General features: G+C 39.1%; 1 protein-coding gene across 2 annotated transcripts in view; it reads right to left on the reverse strand.

The window, feature by feature from the left end:
• The window catches only part of ANTXRL (ANTXR like), a 44,308-nt gene that overhangs the window by 28,349 nt on the left and 3,892 nt on the right, over window positions 1-12,067 (reverse strand). The gene's annotated exons all lie outside the window — the stretch shown is intronic.

Genomic DNA, 12,067 nt, shown 5'->3' on the forward strand with positions numbered 1-12,067 from the left:
GGCTGAGTAATACTCCATCGTGTATATGGCCTCCAGTGATTTTGGTGTGACTCTTCTGGTCCCTCAATTTCCCTTGAGCATAAACCATTCCCAGGTGTCTGCTCCTCTCTTGTCCCTTGAAAGTGTGTGTTTGGGTGCGGGTCAGGGCTCTTTGGCACAATATTCCAACAAAAGTCTCTTAGTTGGTCCTGTCTACCATTCCTTCTGCATCCTCTAGGCTGCGACTAAATCTCTCAACAAATAGTGATGACACCAAGAGTAGATTCTTTTAACATCATCAAGATCATCATTCATTGAGATGTATGTACCAGGCACTTCACGTTACATGTTTTCCAATTCCAGAACAACCCCATGATATCAACGTTATTTTCATTATTCAGATAAGGAAGCTGGGGCTCTCACAAGTCATGGAATTTTCCACAATTTCCATAGCTGGTATGGGACTGAACCCATTTCTAGCCTTAAAACTCATGCTCTACCTATTGCACTGAGCAGATGCGTGTGACATGGCTATGTCCAACAATCACTGTTGTTTGGTCTCTAAGTCATGTCTGACTTATAACCCCATGGACTGTAGCCCACCAGGCCCCTCTGTCTGTGGAATTTCTCAGGCAAGTATACTGGAGTGGGTTGCCTTTTCCTTCTCAAGAGGATCTTCCTGACCTAGGGGTCAAACCTAGGTCTCCTGCATTGGTGGGTGGATTCCTTACCACTGAGCCCCAGGAAAGCCCATGTCCAACAATTCAGTTCAGTTCAGTCACTCAGTCATGTCAGACTCTTTGCGACCCCATGAATTGCAGCACGCCAGGCCTCCCTGTCTATCAACAACTCCCGGAGTTCACTCAAACTCACGTCCATCGAGTCCATGATGCCATCCAGCCATCTCATCCTCTGTCATCCCCTTCTCCTCCCGCCCCCAATCCCTCCCAGCATCAGGGTCTTTTCCAATGAGTCAACTCTTCGCATGAGGTGGCCAAAGTACTGGAGTTTCAGCTTTAGCATCATTCCTTCCAAAGAAATCCCAGGGCTGATCTCCTTCAGAATGGACTGGTTGGATCTCCTTGCAGTCCAAGGGACTCTCAAGAGTCTTCTCCAACACCACAGTTCAAAAGCATCAATTCTTCTGTGCTCAGCCTTCTTCATAGTCCAACTCTCACATCCATACATGACCACAGGAAAAACCATAGCATTCATACCAATAGAAAAAAATAGTCCTAAAATTTGTGTGAAGCAACAAAAAGCTCCAAATAACCAAAGCATTCCTGAGAAAGAACAACGAATCTGGAGGCATCATACTTCCTGACTTCAAACTCTACTTCCTGATTTCAAAGCTATAGTGATTAAAACCATATAGTAATAGCATACAAATAGAAACACAGACAAATGGAACAGAATAGAGAACCCAGAATTAACGCCACATATAGTTAACAAATATTTGAACAAGGGAGCTAAGAGCACCTATGGGGAAGAGATAATATCTTCAACAAATGGTATTGAAAAAATAAAGCACATGCAGAAAAATGGAAATGAACCTGTATGTTACACGACTTCCCAAAACTAACTTTAAGTCATAAGACCTGATACCATGAAACTCCTAGAAGGAAATATAGAGAGAAATTCTTTAAAATTAATCTTGCCAATAACTTTTGGGGATATGACAACAAAATCACAAACAACAAAAGCAAAAATCAACATCAAGCATAAAACTTCTACAAAGCAAAAGCAATAACAACAAAACAATGAAAAGGCAACCAATAGAATGGGACAAAATATTTACAATCACATATTGGATAAAAGGTTAATATCTAAAATATATAAAAGGCATATACAACTCAATAAAAAATACCCAAACAATCTGATTAAAAAGTAGGTAGAGAAATAGATACTTTTTCCAAAGGAGACATCCAAATGGATGGCAAGTACATGAAAAGATGTTCCGTGTCACTAATTATCAAAGGAATGCAAATCAAAGACCACAATGAGATACATCTCACATCTGTTAGGTTGGCTATCATCAAGAAGGCAAGAGATAACAAGCATTGCTGAGAATGCACAGAAAAGGGAAACTGTTAGAGTGTTGATGGGAATATAAATGGCTTTAGCCACTATGGAAAACAATATGGAGGCTCCCGAGAAAATTTAAAATAGAATTACCACACCAGCCAGCGATCCCACTGCTGGGTGGGGAAGTGAATGGGGAATGAAAACAGAGTATTGAAGGGACATACACAATTCCATGTTTATTGCAGCATTATTCACAATAGTGAAGATAACAGAAACAGCCTAAGTGCCCATGAACAGATGAGCAGATAAACGACACGTTGTACATACATGCAGTGGAATGTAATTCAGCCACAGAGAGAAGGCTGTCCTGCCGTTTGTGTCAGTACTGATGGATCCTTTGCTAAGTAAGATAAGCCAGACAGAGGAAGACAAATGCTGCATGTTATCATTATATGTGGAATCTAAAATAGCCAAACCCCTCTAAACACGTACAGTGGTGGTTACCAGGGTCCTGGGGGAGTAGGCAGTGCTGTTTAAGGGTACAAACTTGCACCTAGTTGACAAATAAATCTCAGGTAGCTAATGCACAGTTTAGTGAACATACAACAATAGTTTATTATAATCATTAAGTTTTCTAAGTGAATAGATCTTAATTATTCCCACCACAAAAAAGAAGTAATAATCATGTGATGTAATAAAGGTGCTGTCTAAATATACTTGATATATGTCAACTATATTTGAAGGAAAATAAGGATTTTTAAAAAGGAAGAAATAAAGGAAATCAGAAAAATTATATGTATATATTGTATATGAAAATATTGATTTGTAACCATTAATGCCCATGTAGCCATAAAGAAAATATCTCTAGTAGGTACTGAACATAGTTTCATGCAAAGGAAGTAAAAAGGGAACCAAAACCTGTTACTTAAAAAAAAAAAAATCAACTAAACACAAAAGAAGGCAGAAATGGAGAAAATTGAGGAGAAAAAAGCTAAAAGACATACAGAAAACAAATAGTAAATGTCCTTCCCTATCAGTAATTACTTTAAATATGCGTGGATTAAACTCTCCAATTTAAGCATACAAATTGCCATAGTGGATAAAAAAAGATGCAACCATATTATGACTGCAAGAGACTCACTTTTGATGTTAAGACACCAGGAGGTTAAAAACTGAAAGGATGAGAAGAGATACTTCAAGCAAAGATAAATCCAAAGAGAGCTGGGATGACTATTAGACTTTACATAAATAATTGTTATGAAAGACAAAGAAAGACATTATATAATTAAAGGAGAGTTACTTCACTGAGAAGACAAAAAAATTACAAATGGATATGCATCAAATATCAGAGAAGCAAAATTTAAGAAGCAAACAGATGTACTGCTAAGTCGCTTCAGTCGTGTCTGACTGCGCGACCCCATAGATGGCAGCCCACCAGGCTGCCCTATCCCTGGGATTCTCCAGGCAAGAACACTGGAGTGGGTTGCCTTTCCTTCTCCAGTGCATGAAAGTGAAAAGTGAAAGTGAAGTCACTCAGTCGTGTCCGACTCTTAGTGACCCCATGGACTGCAGCCTACCAGGCTCCTCCGTCCATGGATTTTCCAGGCAAGAGTACTGGAGTGGGGTGCCATTGCCTTCTCCAAACAGATGTAAGGGAGATACAAACAGGTCTATGACAACAGTCAGACACTTCAGGACCTCACTGTCAGTAATAGAACGATCAAACAGACTATAAGAAAATAGAGAAATAAGGCAATAAAGGATGTGAACACCATCACAAGCCAATTGTACCTAACAGATATGTATAGAACACTCTTCTCCTAAACAGCAGAATACACATTTTTCTCCAGGATAGACTACAAGACATTTCTTTAAAAGTCTTTTAAAAAATATTTATTTATTTAATTTCTTTTTGGTTGTGCTAGGTCTTCGTTGCTGTGTGAGGGCTTTCTCTAGTTGCAGGAAGTTAAGTCAATAGCATAAAATAATCTGGAGATTCACAAATATGTGGACATTGTTTAAACAATACCCTTTTAATCAGTGAATGGGTCACAAGAGAAATTAGAAAATAGGAGACACATGAAAAAAGAACCAAAACATACAGTGAAAGTAAAGAGGGAAATTTGTAGTTGTAAACAGATTCATTAAAAAGGAAGAAAAATATCAAATCTATAAACTATAGCTTATGGAACTAGAAAAAGAAATGAAAATTAACCCAAACTAGCAGAAGGGAGGAAATAAAAAAGATTATAACAGAGATAGAAAAAACATAGACTAGAAAAATAAATACCAGTGAAATAAAAAAATTGGTACATTGAAAAGATCAGCAAAATCTACAAACCTTTATATCCACTGACTTAAATAAAAAGGAGTGACTCAAATGACTGAAATAAGAAAACGAAGTGGGACACCACTACTGATTTTATACAAATAAAAAAGATTGTAAGAAAGCACTGAAATTTGTAAACCAACAAAATAGATAACCTAGATGAAATGAGTGAGTTCCAAGAACACACTGGACTACCAAAACTGAATCATGAATAAACAAAAGCTTGATTCAGTAATCAATAATCTCCCAACAGAGAAAAGTCCAGGACCAGATGGTATCCAGGTTAATTCAACTAATCATTTAAAGAAGAATTAACAGTAACCCTTCTCAAAATCTGTTAAAAAATTGAAGATTAAAGAACACTTTCAAGCTTATTTTATGAGGTTTGCATTACCCTGATACCAAAGCTAGACAAACGCTACAAGAAGAACACAGAATAATATTTCATATGGATATAAGTGCAAAAACCTTCAATTAAAAAATCTAGCAGCATTTGAAAAGGTGGGATTTATTTCTATAATATAAAGAAGGTTCAACATACAAAAATTAAACAATGTAATTAATAAAATCAGTATACTGGAAAACTGCATAATCATTTCAACTGAGGTAGAAGAATCACTTGATAAAATCTAAAATCCCTTCATAAAAACACTCAAATTGGGCACAGAGAAAAATTCTCTGAAAAACATGATAAAGGCTAATATATGAAAAACCTACAGCTAACGTAACAATGGTGAAAGACCAAAAGCTTTTCCCCAAAGATCAACAGTAGTACAGGATGGCCACGTTCATTACTCCAGTTAACATAAAATTGGAAGTTATGGCCAGAGCAACTAGGCAAGAAAGAGAAATAAAGGCATCCAAATTGGAAAAAAATATACCATCTCTGTACTTGGGTAACATCATCTTATATGTAAAAAACCCTGAAGATTTCACAAAAACATTTGATTTAATAAAGCGATTCAGCAAACTTATAGGATATAAAATTGACATATAAAAATCAGTTATATTTCTATATATTAATAATGTATATTGGAATTCTGCATTCAAATGGGTATATCTTTCCTTTTCTCCTTTGCCTTTTACTTCTTTTCTTTTCACAGCTATTTGTAAGGCCTCCTCATACAACCATTTTGCCTTTTTGTAATTATTTCTCTTGGAGATGGTCTTGATCCCCGCCTCCTGTACAATGTCATGAACCTCTCTCCATAGTTCTTCAGGCAGTCTGATCTATTCCCTTGAATATATTTCTCACTTCCACTGTAGAAATGTAAGGGATTTGATTTGATTTAGGTCATACCTGAATGGTCTAGTGGTTTTCCCCACTTTCTTCAATTTAAGTCTGAATTTGGCAATAAGGAGTTCATGATCTGAGCCACAGTCAGCTCCCGGTCTTGTTTTTGTTGACTGTATAGAGCTTTTCCATCTTTGGCTGCAAAGAATATAATCAATCTGATTTTGGTGTTGACCATCTGATGATGTCCATGTGTAGAGTATTTTCTTGTGTTGGTGGAAGAGGGTGTTTGCTATGACCAGTGTGTTCTTTTAGCCAAACTCTATGAGCCTTTGCCCTACATCATTCTGTACTCCAAGGCCAAATTTGCCTGCTACTCCAGGTATTTCTTAATTTCCTAATTTTGCATTCCACTACCCTATATTTCCTTTGGTCATGTATGAATGTGAGAGTTGGACTGTGAAGAAGGCTGAGCGCTGAAGAATTGATGCTTTTGAAGTGTGGTGTTGGAGAAGACTCTTGAGAGTCCCTTGGACTGCAAGGAAATCCAACCAGTCCATTCTGAAGGAGATCAGCCTTGGGATTTCTTTGGAAGGAATGATGCTAAAACTGAAATTCCTGTACTTTGGCCACCTCATGCGAAGTGTTGACTCATTGGAAAGGACTGTGATGCTGGGAGGGATTGGGGGCAGGAGGAGAAGGGGACAACGGAGGATGAGATGGCTGGATGGTATCACTGACTTGATGGACGTGAGTCTTGGTGAACTCTGGGAGTTGGTGTTGGACAGGGAGGCCTGGTGTGCTGCGATTCATGGGGTCACAGAGTCGGACACGACTGAGCGACTGATCTGATCTGATCTGACCCTATAATGGAAAGGACATCTTTTTTGGGTGTTAGTTCTAGAAGGTCTTCTAGGTCATCATAGAACCGTTCAACTTCAGCTTCTTCAACATTATTGGTCAGGGCATAGACTTGGATTACTGTGATATAATGGTTGGCCTTGGAAATGAACAGAGATCATTCTGTCGTTTTTGAGATTGCATGCAAGTACTGCATTTTGGACTCTCTTGTTGACTGTGATGGCTACTCCATTTGTCCTAAGGGATTCTTGCCCACAGTAATAGATATAATGGTCATCTGAGTTAAATTCACCCATTCCAGCCCATCTTAGTTCACTGATTCCTCGAATGTCGATGTCCACTCTTGCTGTCTCCTGCTTGACCACTTCCATGTGCCTTGATTCATGGACCTGACATTCCAGGCTCCTGTGCAATATTGCTCTTTACAGTACTGGACTTTACTTCTATCACAGTCACATCCACAACTGGGTGTTGTTTTGCTTTGGCTTCGTCTCTTCATTCTTTCTGGAGTTACTTCTCCAGATAGCTGTGAAAAGAGCTCCAAATAGCTGTGAAAAGAAGAGAAGCGAAAGGCAAAGGAGAAAAGGAAAGATATACCCATTTGAATGCAGAGTTCCAAAGAATAGCAAGAAGAGATAAGAAAGCCTTCCTCAGTGATCAATGCAAAGAGACAGAGGAAAACAATAAAATGGGAAAGACTAGAGATCTCTTCTGGAGAAGGAAATGGCAACCCACTCCAGTACTCTTGCCTGGAGAATTCTGTGGACAGAGGAGCCTGGTTGGCTGCTGTCCATGGGGTTGCACAGAGTGGAACACAACTGAAGCGACTTAGCAGCAGCAGCAGTAGAGATCTCTTCAAGAAAATTAGAGATACCAAAGGAACATTTCATGCAAAGATGGGCACAATAAAGGACAGAAATGGTATGGATCTAACAGAAGCATAAGATATTAACAAGAGGTGGCAAGAATACACAGAAGAACTATACAAAAAAGACCTTCATGACCCAGATAACCATGATGGTATGATCATTCACCTAGAGCCAGACATCCTGGAGTGCAAAGTTGAGTGGGCCTTAGGAAGCATCACTATTAACAAAGCTAGTGGAGGTGATGGAATTCCAGTTGAGCTATTTCACATCCTAAAAATTGATGCTGTGAACATGCTGCACTCAATATGCCAGCAAATTTGGAAAACTCAGCAGTGGCCACAGGGCTGGAAAATGTCAGTTTTCATTCCAATCCCCGAAAAAGGCAAAGCCAAAGAATGCTCAAACTACCACACCATTGCATTCATGTCACAAGCTAGCAAAGCAATGCTTAAAATTCTCCAAGCCAGGCTTCAACAGTACATGAACCGTGAACTTTCAGATGTTCAAGCTGGTTTTAAAAAGGCAGAAGAACCAGAGATCAAATTGCCAACATTTGTTGAATCATTGAAAAAGCAAGAGAAAAATGCCTTCTGCCTTATTGACTATGCCAAAGCCTTTGACTGTGTGGATCACAACAAACTGTGGAAAATTCTTCAAGAGATGGGAGTACCAAACCATCTGTTCTGCCTCCTGAGAAATCTGTATGCAGGTCAGGAAACAGCAGTTAGAACTGGACATGAAACAACAGACTGGTTCCAAATAGGAAAAGGAGTACATCAAGGCTGTATATTGTCACTCTGTTTATTTAACTTCTATGCAGAGTACATCATGAGAAACAGTGGGCTGGAGGAAGCACAAGCTGGAATCAAGACTGCTGGGAGAAATATCAATAACCTCAGATATGCAGATGACACCACCCTTACGGCAGAAAGCGAAGAGGAACTAAAGAGCCTCTTGATGAAAGTGAAAGAGGAGAGCGAAAAAGTTGGCTTAAAGCTCAACATTCAGTAAACTAAGATCATGGCATCTGGTCCCATCACTTCATGGCAAATAGATAAGGAAACAGTGGAAACAGTGACAGACTATTGTTTTTGGGCTCCAAAATCACTACAGATGGTGACTTCAGCCATAAAATTAAAAGACCCTTGCTCCTTGGAAGAAAAGTTATGACCAATCTAGACAGCATATTAAAAAGTAGAGACATTACATTGCCAACAAAGGTTTAGGCTTCCCTGGTGGCTCAGAGGTTAAAGTGTCTGCCTGCAATGTGGGAGACCTGGGTTCAGTCCCTGGGTTAGGAAGATTCCCTGGAGAAGGAAATGGCAACCCACTCCAGTATTCTTGCCTGGAGAATCCCAGGGACAGAGGAGCCTGGTGGGCTACAGTCCACAGGGTCACGAAGAGTCAGATACAACTGAGCGACTTAACTTTCAACTTTTCATGGTTTTTCCAGTAGTCATGTATGGATGTGAGAGTTGGATTATAAAGAAAGCTGAGTGCCCGAAGAATTGATGCTTTTGAACTGTGGTGTTGGAGAAGACTCTTGAGAGTCCCTTGGACTGCAAGGAGATCCAACCAGTCCATCCTAAAGGAAATCAGTCCTGAATATTCAGTGGAAGTACTGATGCTGAAGCTGAAACTTTGGCCACCTGATGCGAAGGACTGACTCATTGGAAAAGACCCTGTTGCTGGGAAAGATTGAGGGCAGGAGGAGAAGGGGACGACAGAGGATGGGATGGTTGGATGGCATCACTGACTCAATGGACATGCGTTTGAGCAAGCTCCAGGAGTTGGTAATGGACAGGGAAGCCTGGTGTGCTGCAGTCCATGCGGTTGCAGAGTCGGCCACTACTGAGTGACTGAATAACAATACTAATAATGAACATTCTAAGAAGGAAATTAAGAAAACAGCTCCATTTACATTATCAAACAGAATAAAATCCTTAAGAATTAATTCTGTTTAATAATGTAAAAGCTGTGGTACGTATACACAATGGAGTATTACTCAGCCATTAAAAAGAATACATTTGAATCAGTTCTAATGAGGTGGATGAAACTGGAGCCTATTATGCAGAGTGAAGTAAGCCAGAAGGAAAAACATAAATACAGTATACTAACGCATATATATGGAATTTAGAAAGATGGTAACAATAACCCGGTGTACGAGACAGCAAAAGAGACACTGATGTATAGAACAGTCTTATGGACTCTGTGGGAGAGGGAGAGGGTGGGAAGATTTGGGAGAATGACATTGAAACATGTAAAATATCATGTAAGAAACGAGTTGCCAGTCCAGGTTTGGTGCACGATACTGGATGCTTGGGGCTAGTGCACTGGGACAACCCAGAGGGATGGTATGGGGAGGGAGGAGGGAGGAGGGTTCAGGATGGGGAACACATGTATACCTGTGGCGGATTCATTTCGATATTTGGCAAAACTAATACAATTATGTAAAGTTTAAAAATAAAATAAAATTTAAAAAAAAAGAATTAATTTAATCAACGAGACAAAGTGAAGTGAAGTGAGGGATTCCCTGGTGGGTCAGATGGTAAAGCGTCTGCCTGCAGTGCGGGAGACCCGGGTTTGATCCCTGGGTTGGGAAGATCCCCTGGAGAAGGAAATGGCAATCCACTCCAGTGAAATTCTGTAAATATGTAAGTCATTGGAAAAACATGATAAGGAAAATCATAATTTTTTCTATGGTAAGACAATCAAGCTAAGTCAAAACTAAAACATGCAGTGCATGCCCCCATTTGTTATGGACTGTTCCCAAATACACATTGTGCACTAACTATATCCCCTCAAGACAGAAGGATATAATCAACCTCTGAGGATAATGGTCCCTTTCTTCTGACGCCAGTATTGTAAGTTTTAAGATCAATTTCTTTTCCTCATCCTGGCAGGGGATCATTGACCTAAAAACTTATTCTTTATATGCATACCTGGCTAAAATCTCGGATGAACTTTACATATAATGTTAACCTGTCAGTGTGGTATATGATTCTTTGTCTCAAAAATATATAAAACTGCATCTATAGCTCGTGGTAAGTAGAACAGTTCTCAGAGATTCTGAGACTCTGTCTCTTAGGTTATAATCCTCTGTTTGGTTTAAATAAAATTCTCTACTTTTTCTTCTTTGCCTAATTGTTAATTGACTTTTCATCAGCAAACATTACATATTCATGGATTAACGGCCTTAATATTGTTACATTGGCAATACTAGCTAAGGGTATCTACAAATGCAATGCAGTATCTATCAAAGTCTCAACAGCATTTTTTATTTTTTTTTGGTAGAAATTGAACAATCCACCCCAAAGTTCATATGGGATCTCAGGAAACTCAAACAGCTATAAGCAAAACCTTGAATAAGAACAAAGTTGTAGATTCCCATTTGCTGGTTTCAAAATTTATTACAAAACTACAATAGTCAAAGCACTGTGACTTTGGCATAAGGACAAACATACAGAAAAATGGAATAAACTGGAGAGCCCAGAAATAAACCCTCTTATATCTGTTTAATTGAGTTTTTTTTACAAGGATATCAAGACCATCCAAAGTGAGAAATGACAGTATTTTCAACAAATGATGCTAGGAAAACAGAATGTCTACATGCAAAAGAATGCAGTTAGACTCTTACCTTATACCTACATGGTATATACAAAAGTTAATTCAAAATGGATCAGAGACCTAAAAGTAAAGGCAAAAACTAATAAACTTATAACAAAACATAGGGGAAAAGCTTCATGATGTTGGATTTTGTAATGGTTTTTAGATATGACACCAAAAACACAGGCAACAAAAGAAAAAAAGCAGATAAATCAAACTTCAACAAAAGTAAAAACTTTTGTGCAAAAGATACCATAAACAATGAAAAGATAACCTACAGAATGAGAGAACAGTTGCAAATCATATATCTGATGAGAAACTGATATCCAGAATGCATAAGAACTCCTACAATTCAACAACCAAAACCAAACAATCCAATTAAAAAATGGGCAATGGACTTAAATATACATTTCTACAAAGAAGACATACAAACGGACATTAAGCACATAAAAAGATGCTCAACATCACTAGACACTAAGGGAATGTGACCCAAAATCACAGCAATGGCTATTATCAAAACCAAAACAAAGTAAAACAAACAAACAAAACACTTGGAAAGTGATGTCTCAGAGACAATGTAGAGAAACCGAAACCCTTGTACACTGCTTGTGTGAATACAAAATAGTGCAGCCCCTGTGGGAAATAGTATAGCATAGTGAACATAGTTAAACACAGAACTAAAAGCATACAGTGATTCAGTAACTCCACTCCCAGTGGTATGCCCCAAAGAAGTGAAAACAGGGACTCAAACAGATACATGGACACAAATGTTTGCAGCACTACTCACAACAGCTCCCAAATGGAAACAATCCAAGTGCTTCAGCTCAGTTCAGTTCAGTCGCTCAGTCGTATCTGGCTCTTTGCGACCCCATGAATCGCAGCACGCCAGGCCTCTCTGTCCATCCATCATCAACTCCTAAAGTTCACCCAAACCCATGTCCATTGAGTCGGTGATGCCATCCAACCATCTCATCCTCTGTTGTCCCCTTCTTCTCCTGCCCTCAATCTTTTCCAGCATCAGGGTCTTTTCAAATGAGTCAGCTCTTCACATCAGGTGGCCAAAGTATTGGAGTTTCAGCTTTAGCATCAGTCCTTCCAATGAACACCCAGGACTGATCTCCTTTAGAATGGACTGGTTGGATCCCCTTGCAGTCCAAGGGACTT

The sequence above is a fragment of the Bos javanicus genome, chromosome 28 (genome assembly GCF_032452875.1).
Source record: "Bos javanicus breed banteng chromosome 28, ARS-OSU_banteng_1.0, whole genome shotgun sequence".
NCBI lineage: Eukaryota > Metazoa > Chordata > Mammalia > Artiodactyla > Bovidae > Bos > Bos javanicus.